General features: G+C 39.4%; 1 protein-coding gene and 1 long non-coding RNA gene across 51 annotated transcripts in view; one reads left to right on the forward strand and one right to left on the reverse strand.

Annotated features, from left to right (window-relative positions):
• LOC109892235 (calpastatin) overlaps positions 1-1,120 on the forward strand; it is a 70,221-nt gene extending 69,101 nt beyond the window's left edge. For all 50 annotated transcript variants that reach the window (XM_031825977.1, XM_031826023.1, XM_031826160.1 and 47 more), the window contains one exon: positions 106-1,120. The gene's annotated coding sequence lies outside the window, so the exon portion shown is untranslated. The remainder of the gene's footprint in view (positions 1-105) is intronic.
• Positions 518-7,525, reverse strand: LOC109868607 (uncharacterized). Its single transcript, XR_004210192.1, has 2 exons — positions 7,211-7,525; positions 518-2,073 (listed from the first exon to the last, which is right to left on the reverse strand). It is a non-coding gene; the product is annotated as an uncharacterized LOC109868607 (long non-coding RNA).
• Between the last annotated feature and the right edge of the window lie 4,274 nt (positions 7,526-11,799).

An 11,799-nucleotide genomic window follows, 5' to 3' on the forward strand; every position in this document is an offset into this window, starting at 1 on the left:
TCTATATGTACTAGCATACTTACAATTTAGTCTGATTTAGTATCATAGTATAGGATTATTTTGTCGTCTTCTGTGAGATTGACTGATGCATGTTCTTTTTTTCAGGTTTCTAGCGCACTACATGTCCCCTGCCACATGGAGGCGCCACTAGAGGGAGCTGCTGTGAACGATGATTCTATTTTTCTAAATGGTGGAGAATGTATACTGGATGAAAAACAAACATGACCACACACACACACACACACACACACACACATGCTGTGTGCAATGCCTTTCCTGCTTGGTTTCGCACATGACAGAAGATTGTACTTGTTTTGGTTTCTTTCCTTTGAGATGAGGAGAGCAAAATAAAGAGAGAGTGAGAGAGAGAAGGCGAGAGAGAGAGTTTGTTGTAATTTATTCCTCATGAATGACAGAGCAGCTGTCCAATCCTGTGAGAAAAATAAAATGGAGGTGTTGCCCTAACAGTCTGTATTGCCCCAATGTTGCAGTGATGTTGCTTCAACATTGCTACAATGTTGGGTACTAGTGAGTGTGATCTGGGTAATAGTGAGTGTGATCTGGGTAATAGTAAGCGTGATCTGGGTTTAGGAACAGTGTATAGTGGGTATATAGGATTGTGATGTCTTTGCAATCTTGCTGTACACAGAAAAGCATGTTTTCTATTATGTGGACAGCCAACATAAGACACTAGCGTACAGCATAGTCTTGCTTAGTTTGATGATAATACTTAGTTTACAATATTGAAATGTGTAAAAGGATTTACAGGAAGTGATCTGCTTGGTACGGATTCATCTGATAGCTCATGCAATACTATATATTTACTTTCTTGATAGATATCGCTTTACAGAAGGGTCTATATGTGTGTACTTTGCCTCGTAGAAGCATGTATTGGTTTCCGAAAGTGCACTTACAAGTAAACTTGGGTGGTCACTACCTCTGTAAACTGCCTTTGTTTGTATACTGTAAAACAGTCCCAAGAGCTATCACTTCTACTCAAAAAGTCAAAAGCTGGTATGACAGAATTCTACATACAGTATTTCGGTGCAGGTCTCAAACTCAAAACTTGAGAGATATTTTGGAAATGGGAATTCTAATTTAATAAAAATGTCAAAAATAATTGGTTTGCTGTGTGTATTCAGTATTCAAGTGTCTGTTGTAACTGCTTGTGCCTCAACAACAGAAAAACAAACATTTTGAAGCTAACATGGGGTAGCCTAAATGTACTTTGCCCTATAAAATGGCAATAAGAAAATGTCAAAAACAATTAATGACTAGTAGAATACACAATTGGTAAGAGGGTAATTTGGTATAGGGAACCTAATATATATTTTGTTGCAGGACAGAGAATACCTTTTAATATATTTTAGAAAGGATTTCACATGCAATATTAGGAAAATCTTTATCTTGTGCAAAGCAGCTCTGTAGTTTGTACATTTTGTTAAGTTTTACAACACTGCTTCCTCTGATATTGGCTGTTTTTCGAAGTGCAACAGCCTTGGACGCTTGTAGAGTAGAATTTCAATAGATGTCAAGTGTTTGTAAACAAAACATTTGAATAAAAAAAGATGTAGCTTTACCATTTTCTGTCTCATCATTCAGATTGTAAGAGATTAGTAATATAAAGTAACAAGAGATTTCACATTAACATGCCTTTGCAGTTACACTCACATTTTACATACACTATGTTAATCATTCAAGTGTTCCAAAAATATTGCTTTCCTCCAAATATACATGTAAGTCCAACAATTTGAGGCATAAAATGTTAAATTAGTTTTATGGGGGTTTCACTGCAGAGCTTGTGTCTTCGGTAATATTTCCAGGACATGGAAGTCAGAAAGTGAAGAGCATCTTAATACATCTCCATTTATTAGAGTAATGACATGAATCTTATTCACAAAGCTGCCGTAAAGCCAGTATGTTGATGAAAGGAAGAGAGCGAGAACTAGGCTATTTCAACTAGATAAATGATGTTACAGTTGAAATGTATCAAATATAATCAATTGAATGGTTCATAGCAAAGAGACAACGTTGCACCATCTTGTTTCCCTCTTTCGCAGTGGAAATCATTGTCTGTGAGAAGAAAAGACAAGGAACAGCCGTGTCATAAGCATCACTAACTACATTGTGAATGTCAGGTTGAAGTTTCAATCTGTTCAATATTTATTTTTTATGTAGTTGTTTTGGTCTGTCTAGTTTTTTCCCCCCCCAGCAATAATTGTAATTACTTTACTATAAACACTGACCAATAATATTCCATAAAATATATTATGCAAAATCATGTTTCAACCCACAAATGTTATTTTTGTGTGGTTTTACTATACCTGATGTTTTTACTATCCTACACTAAAACACACCGCTCAATTTAAAACAAAGGAATATTTAGATGCTTGTGGAGAGTTAATTCATTGTATACTTGTTGAAGATTACACTAGTCTGTTGTTGGCTATAGGATGTTGTTTCCTGAGTACAAGAGAAAAACAAAAAAGAGAAGCTTGTCTTTCTAACGACAAACTCTGTTCGGTCGTTTAGGGGAGAAAACTCCCAAAAGTGTGCACCTTGTGTGCGTTTACTATGAAAGCAGTCTCCACCAAAGCGGGAACATTGCCTTTAAATTAATGTCACTCTGTAAAGCTGAATTTCCGTGATGCAGATTGAATAGAGTCTTAACGGTCTGGTCCATAATTATTGCCACTCTTGATAAAGATGAGCAAAAATTATAATTTCGGACCTGTTTGCCATAGTAAATAGGTAAAACTTACTTTGTTTTGTAATAATGTGGGCATACAAATAATTGTAACATTTAAAAATAAATCTGGCCTCCTGTGTGGCGCAGTGGTCTAAGGCACTGCATCGTAGTTGGGGGCCGGGTGCTGACACAGTCACCAGGTGTACGGTGTTTCCTACGACACATTGGTGTGGCTAGCTTGTGGGTTAAGCGGGCATTGTGTCAAGAAGCAGTGTGGCTTGGTTGGACTCTCCCGAGTCCGTAAGGGAGTTGCAGTGATGAGACAAGACTGTAACTACCAATTGGATACCACAATTTTTTTTTTTTATTAAAACATTTAAAAATAAATATTGATATATTATTATTATTAATAATAATAATACAAATTAATGTATAACATTGAAATACACAATGATAAATTATAGCTGAGTCAATAGAGCACAAGGACATCCTTGCCGGCCGAACCCCCCCCTAACCCGAACGACGCTGGGCCAGTTGTGCGCCACCACATGGGTCTCCCATGGGACAGCTTGGGAAATTCCAGAAAATTATGTCATGGCTTTAGAAGCTTTGTAGACCTCCACAAGTCTGGTTCATCCTTGGGAGCAATTTCCAAACGCCTGAAGGTACCACGTTCATCTGTACAAACAATAGTACGCAAGTATAAACACCATGGGACCACGCAGCCGTCATACCGCTCAGGAAGGAGACGCGTTCTGTCTCCTAGAGATGAACGTACTTTCGAGCGAAAAGTGCACATCAGGCCTCCCGGGTGGAGCAGTGGTCTAAGGCACTGCATTGCAGTGCTAGCTGTGCCACCAGAGACTCTGGGTTCGAGCCCAGGCTCTGTCGCAGCCGGCCACGACCGGGAGGTCCATGGGGAGACGCACAATTGGCCTAGCGTCGTCTGGGTTAGGGAGGGCTTGGCCGGTAGGGTTATCCTTGTCGCACTAGTGACTCCTTTGGTGGGCCGGGCGCAGTGCACGCTGGACCAAGTCGCTAGGTGTACGGCTTGCTTCCGGGTTGGATGCGCGCTGTGTTAAGAAACAGTGCGGCTTGGTTGGGTTGTGTTTCGGAGGACGCATGGCTCTCGACCGTCGTCTCTCCCGAGCCCGTACGGGAGTAGAAGCGATGAGACAAGACAGTAACTACTACCAATTGGATAGCACGTAATTGGGGAGATAGAGGGGGTAAAAAAAAAAAATACGAGTGCAAATCAATCCCAGAACAACAGCAAAGGACCTTGTGAAGATGCTGGAGGAAAAAGGTACAAAAGTATCTATATCCACAGTAAAACGAGTCCTATATCGACATAACCTGAAAGCCCGCTCAGCAAGGAAGAAGTCACTGCTCCAAAACCGCCATAAAAAAGCCTGACTATGGTTTGCAACTGCACGTGGGGACAAAGATTGTACTTTTTGGAGAAATATCCTCCGGTCTGATGAAACAAAAATAGAACTGTTTGGCCATAATGACCATTGTTATGTTTGGAGGGAAAAGGGTGAGGCTTGCAAGCCAAAGAACACCATCCCAACCCGTGAAGCATGGGGTGGCAGCATTATGTTGTGGGGGTGTTTGCTGCAGGAGGGGCTGGTGCACTTCACAAAATAGATGGCATCATGAGGATGGAAATTATGTGGATATATTGAAGCAACATCTCAAGAAATCAGTCAGGTAGTTAAAGCTTGGTCGCAAATGGGTCTTCCAAATGGACAGTGACCCCAAGCATGTGGCCATCACAAAGCCCTGACCTCAATCCTATAGAAGATTTGCGGGCAGAACTGAAACGGTTTGTGCGAACAAGGAGGCCTACAAACCTGACTCAGTTACACCAGCTCTGTCAGGAGGAATCGGTCAAAATTCACCCAACTTATTGTGGGAAGCTTGTGGAAGGCTACCCAAAACATTTGACCCAAGTTAAACAATTTAAAGGCAATGCTACCAAACACTAATTGAGTGTATGTAAACTTCTGACCCACCGGGAATGTGATGAAATAATTCAAAGCTGAAATAAATAATTCTCTCTACTATTATTCTGACATTTCACATTCTTAAAATAAAGTGGTGATCCTTACTGACCGAAGACAGGATATTTTTACTAAGATTAAATGTCAGGAATTGTGAAAAACGGAGTTTAAATGTATTTGGCTAAGGTGTATGTAAACTTCCGACTTCAACTGTATTTACTATGGAAACATATACAGTCAGGCCTGAAATTATTGACACCCTTGATAAATATTATCAAAAATGACTGTATAAAATATATGATTCAAATACTGAGCTATATTTTATATTTTTTGTAAAAAAAAAAAAAAAATGGGAAAGTATTGTATTATAAATCCTGGGTTTATAGTATATTATTTTATACTACTAAAATTGCACAAAGAAATAGATTTTGTTTAACAAGTTTTAAAAAAAGGTAGGGGTCAAAATTATTCAAACTTATTGTGAGGATAATGACATTGGGATTGGAGAACACATTTGGAGGGATCTTAGACCATTCATCCATACAGAATCCTTCCAGATCCTTGATATCCTTCGTCTGCACTTCTGGACTGCCCTTTTCAATTCAAACCACAGATTTTCAATGGGGTTCAAGTCCAGAGACCGAGATGGCCATTGCAAAATGTTGATTCTGTGGTCAATTAACCTTTTCTTTGTGAATTTTGATTACTGCTTGGGGTTATTGTCTTGCTAGAAGATAACCTGCGGCCAAGTGTCAGCCTCCTAGCAGAGGCCACCAGGTTTTTGGCTAAAATGTCCTGGTACTTGGTAAAGTTCATGATGCCGTTGACCTCAACAAGGACCAGTGAAGGCAAAATAGCCCCATAACATCACTGATCCACCACCACATTTTACTGTATGTATGAAGCATATGCTTCTGTTTTGATATTGTATTTCCATCAACTAGGTTCAATGCTCTTGTTTTGCTTGGTGGGCAAGGGTGTTTCATGTGAGTGTATATACTGTAAGTGGGTGTTTCATGTGAGTGTATATACTGTAAGTGGGTGTTTCATGTGAGTGTATATACTGTAAGTGGGTGTTTCATGTGAGTGTATATACTGTAAGTGGGTGTTTCATGTGAGTGTATATACTGTAAGTGGGTGTTTCATGTGAGTGTATATACTGTAAGTGGGTGTTTCATGTGAGTGTATATACTGTAAGTGGGTGTTTCATGTGAGTGTATATACTGTAAGTGGGTGTTTCATGTGAGTGTATATACTGTAAGTGGGTGTTTCATGTGAGTGTATATACTGTAAGTGGGTGTTTCGTAAATACATGAGGGTATGAGTGGGTGTACACATATGCAGGACTCGCGATTGCAGTGGCATATAGGGATGAAGAGGTGGAGGAGGAGAAAGAGGAAGCCACAGCCAGCAGCAAATGGGCCCAAATGATCAGATCACAGGATGCACTAGGGTCCACCTTTCCCACTGCAAAAGCACAAGTCAAACAGGGAACACATTTTTGTTCAGCCACATTGGATAATGGCAAATACCCAGTCAGTGTAACTTTGGTTATCCAAAACAACCCTATCAATGATGATTTAAATCATGTTGATGATGATGAAGCTAAACTTGGCAGTTGTAGATCTGGTTACCTCTATGCCTGTGGTCATTGGTGGCGTTGTCGTGGTTGTTTTAAGTGGAGTGAGGTGTGTTAGCATGGATAACTTTCAGACCGTTTAAAACTTATTTAGGCTATAGCTTTGGCTACAATAAACCTCTGATTGAAAAACCCTTGTTGCCATTGCAGCTAGTTTACTCACCTGGCCAACAAGTCAAGTTACTTCACCAAATACTTGTGAATTACTGTTGATTGATGCACAGCTGTAGACCACACTATCTCGGGCCTTTTTGAAAGCCTTCAATATCAAGATGTCTTTGTTTATCTGGTCCCCAAAAAAGTATGTGCTTTTCTTCATTCTTGGAATTTAACGTTGCAATAAACTCGAAACCAAATCAACATGTTGCCCCTGGGTTTCGGTCTCTATCCCTTTTCTCTGTTAGAGAACTCAGTTCGAGAGTTTTTGATAGCGTTTGTGAACATAATTGAGATTCAACAAATAAATACATAAATAATTTCTTATTTAAAAGATGTATTTAAAAAAAGGAAATGACTGAAACGTGATCAATTATACAACTGGGTTACAAGCTTATAGCCTAAAACCATTTAGTTCACAATAAGACAGTCTAGAGACAAACCTACAACACAAATTAATTATATTATTTATTACAATGGTATTGTTTGTTCCAATAAAAGTTGCCAATTTAGTCAGTTTACTACATGAATGCCAAGAACGTTGTGCATATAGGCCCCCCTAGGCTAATTGTATTTCAGATTGAAAAAGCTAAAACATTATATATAGCCACACTTTAAGAGTGCATGTATTCTGGCGACGTGGAAATCCATCGATTACTGTTGTTTAAACTATCCGCCCTACATTGAAGGGAAAAACTCCATAGGCTATACCATGCTTACCTTGACAAAAGAACAGTGAAACAAGTGTCTGCATCCACTTTTGGCCCATTTTCGTGTATTTTGGCACAGCAATACTTCCAAGATCTCCATCATGGTATGTACAGTAGAACCCGGTATGATGAGGAGCTCAAAACGACCTTAAACCCCGCCCCAAGTCATTTCTCATCACTGTTAAATCGAATCATTTGCAGGAGTCATTGCAGGTGGTCTGTAAAGGCTGCTCAAGCAGAGCTCACCAATCCGCGCGGCGCATCACAACAGGCTGGCGGCTTTGTGCACAAATTGCACGCGGTCTGTGCGCTCACCCACAGCACATTGTGGCGACAAAAACGAGGTAAAGACTAGGCCAAATACGAATGGAGTCAAACTTTCAACGGAGGGGGAATGAATGTAAGACAAGAGCAGCAGCTGCACTTTTGAAGACGAGATTCTGTGCTGCCCGGTTGATAAACATCTGTTGCAAGAATATCCGAATAATATCATCAGCAGGCCTATAATTATAAAGGCTATTATCGAGCCTTGAGACTATTTGTTTCAAATAATGTTAACACATTTTTTTTATGTTATTTATTTGTAGTATTGCTATTATATTTGCAACAAAATGTACTTATCATGTAGAACGCCTATATCATGTCCAAATTAGGCTATAGGCCTATATTTCACTCATCTACAGCCTAAATCAGTGCATGGTGTAAAAGTTTAATAGATAGCTTAGACATTATTAACAGATTAGACATCTGAAATAACCCTGAAAGAGTTTCACACAGCCATAGATCCTGACATACTGTAAGATAACGTTCAAATACATTTTGTTTTGAAGGGTGAGGCTCTGCTTATAAGATTAGTTAAGGTTCCTCTCTTGTGCAAATACAATAACAGTGAATCGAAATTAATTTGGATAACTTTTGGATCAATTTTGATAACAATCTGACACTATAAAGCTCATAAATAACAAGGCCTATTCATGAAAGATAGAGTGATGTGAATAAATGTTTGGTTACATCGCTCCCTAAATGCAAGAAATAGTTCACCAAAAGTACATTTTTGTAAATTATTTTTCCTCAACCCTACCAACCCTTCCCTGATTGGAGTAAACTAATAGACAACACTTACAGCTATTTTTTACTCACACAGTGCACTCTAATCTTAATTTCAACCCTCAGATGTCCACAGACTAACCCATCTTTCCCAGTACTCTACAATTTTAATATTTCCTTTTGCAATACTTCCTACTATTTTACTGGGATGTCTTACGAGGGTCTTGAACCTCTGTATTTGTACAATTTCTACTGAGATTGCCCTAAAAATAAATACTTTACCTAAGAATATAATCATATTTCCCATTGATTGGTTGTGTTATTTGTTCAAGATCTGCTAGCACTGTTTGTAGGTCCATCTGAACACAGACATTATGATTTAACAACCATTCCTGGACCTGACTCCAAGAGCGAGCCACTGAAGGACAGTACCAAATGAGATGATCTGTTGATTCAGTTTCCTCGTGCTGCACAGGGCTGACTGTTCAATGGTAGCCTAGTGGTTAGAGTGTTGGACTAGTAACCGAAAGGTTGCAAGTTTAAATCCCCGAGCTGACAAGGTACAATTCTGTTGTTCTACCCCTGAACAGGCAGTTAACCCACTGTTCCTAGGCCGTCATTGAAAATAAGAATCAAACATCTCCAATCTAAAATCAAATCTAGAGTCGGCTTTCTATTCCGCAACAAAGCCTCCTTCACTCATGCCGCCAAACTTACCCTAGTAAAACTGACTATCCTACCGATCCTCGACTTCGGCGATGTAATCTACAAAATAGCTTCCAATACTCTACTCTTTTGTTACTAAAGCACCTTATACCACCCACCCCTGCGACCTGTATGCTCTAGTCGGCTGGCCCTCGCTACATATTCGTCGCCAGACCCATTGGCTCCAGGTCATCTACAAGTCCATGCTAGGTAAAGCTCCGCCTTATCTCAGTTCACTGGTCACGATGGCAACACCCACCCGTAGCACGCGCTCCAGCAGGTGTATCTCACTGATCATCCCTAAAGCCAACACCTAATTTGGCCGCCTTTCGTTCCAGTTCTCTGCTGCCTGTGACTTTTATCTCCCTCACCAACTTCAAACATCTGCTATCTGAGCAGCTAAACGATCGCTGCAGCTGTACATAGTCTATCGGTAAATAGCCCACGCAATTTTACCTACCTCATCCCCATACTGTTTATATTTATTTACTTTTCTGCTCTTTTGCACACCAATATCTCTACCTGTACATGACCATCTGATCATTTATCACTCCAGTGTTAATCTGCAAAATTGTAATTATTCGCCTACCTCCTCATGCCTTTTGCACACAATGTATATAGACTCCCCTTTTTTTTCTACTGTGTTATTGACTTGTTAATTGTTTACTCCATGTGTAACTCTGTGTTGTCTGTTCACACTGCTATGCTTTATCTTGGCCAGGTCGCAGTTGCAAATGAGAACTTGTTCTCAACTAGCCTACCTGGTTAAATAAAGGTGAAATTAAAAAATAATTTGTTCTTAACTGACTTGCCTGGTTAAATAAAGGTAAAATAAATAAAACCTATATTGAGCATTATTTTTGTGGCAAGAATTGTATATAATATTTTAAGTGAAAATAACGGATTGATGTATCGATTGTTGTTTTGTATATACGTTCATAAACCCCTGTTCCCAACTATCTTGAACTTTATACGGCATAGTTGTCAAACCTCTCTACCTTCAGTGAAACTGCTCCATTTTACGATTTACACTAGTCATTTTAAGCCATGCATGGTTTTTCACTGAAGGCAGACAACCCCATGCATTCCTTTTCCTTTTTAGTAATTACTTCCATTTTTGTGGCAGAGCTGCGTGAGTTGGAATTACTTTTGTAATTGAGAACACGTCTCCATACACATTCGATAATTGCTTGTGTGACAATTTTACCGTCCTTATTTACAATGTCATTCATAAACATGATACCTTCCTTATACCTCTATTTTCCTCTATCAGTACATTGAAGTTTTTCATTTGCTGTAATATTTGTTCTGTCTCTTCTGGAGGATGTAATTGGAATTGTACCCAACTCTGTATGGTTTCATTTAAAAAGGAGGATACTTTAAACAGAGTTTTATTGTCAATCCACCGGAAATGGTTGGTTTTAATCTCGTTAAAAAAAAACATTTTTTTTAAACGTTTTGAAAATTAGATGTGTCTCTCTTAGTAGCCTGCTGGAAACCAGGTTTGGATTTAGATATCATTTCGGTATAATGTTGGCTTTAAGAGAGAGGTTTAATGCCTTAATATTTAATCGTTTTAACCCTCCAAACTCATCCCACTGGGCACAAACTGGTAGAATCAACGTTATTTCCACGTTGAGCCAACGTGGAATAGACATTGAATTGATATATCTGCCCAACGGGGATGTTCCTTATATAAATATGTCCGTTTAACTTTAGCCTACTTCCATTGATGATTCAAGTCGAGGAAACGAGAATGACTGCACCTGTTGTATCGATGACTCAGTGGGGAGGATTTGAGGATGGAGGTCAAAATGAGCAAGGAAACCCGCCTGCAGAACCCAATGTTTTGAGACATTTACATTTTTCAAAAGGCAACTCAATTGTAGTCTAGACTCATTGTAGACTCATGTATCCACTTCATTTATCACCTTTTACGCATTTCAACATGGATAGGCTATTACACTACAGTCTCACCAGCCCTATACTGGCTATTATAATCATTTCTTGCCTAATTGTTGGCGTAGGCGAATGTGTCGCCCGCATTATATTAGAATTTTGGCCACACTCTCAAAACTTAGCCAAGGACATGACAGTTTCAGCACGCTGGACAGAACCAATGACGGGTCTGTTCTCCTCTTCTCTTCACTTCTACTGGTCTGTTCCAGAAAATCCGCTGTCCTTTCTCCTAATACCTTTGTGCCTGTTTGTTTCTCTTCAGTTAGCTAAGATATGTAAAAAGAAGCTTCGATGGAAAGAGTCCTGACTCAAAGACAGACTTACCGGAAGAGTGTAGGCTTCAGAAACCAACTCATGCGATCAGCCAAGTGACATCACCTGTGGCGCAACGCTGTAGCCTATACATCCTGTAAAAGTGTGGAAACATGACTTTAGCTTCAATACACACAGTGCATTCGGAAAGTATTCAGACCCCTTGACTTTTTCCACATTTTGTTATGTTACAGCCTTATTCTAAAATGGACGAAGAAAAAAAAACCTCATCAATCTACACACAATACCCATAATGACAAACTGAAACCAGGTTTTTGCCATTTTTGCAAATTTACTACAAATTAAAAACAGAAACACCTTATTTACATATGTATTCAGATGAGACTTGAAATTGAGCTCAGGTGTATCCTGTTTCCATTGATCATCCTTGAGATGTTTCTTCAACTTGGTTGGAGTCCACCTGTGGTACATTCAATTGATTGGACATGATTTGGAAAGTCACACACATGTCTATATAAGGTCCCACAGTTGACAGTGCATGTTAGAGCAAAAAAACAAACCATGAGGTCGAAGGAATTGAGCAATCAAGCAATCGGGGCAGAGTGGTCTTGGTCA

Source organism: Oncorhynchus kisutch, linkage group LG1 (assembly GCF_002021735.2).
Source record: "Oncorhynchus kisutch isolate 150728-3 linkage group LG1, Okis_V2, whole genome shotgun sequence".
Taxonomy (NCBI): Eukaryota; Metazoa; Chordata; class Actinopteri; order Salmoniformes; family Salmonidae; genus Oncorhynchus; species Oncorhynchus kisutch.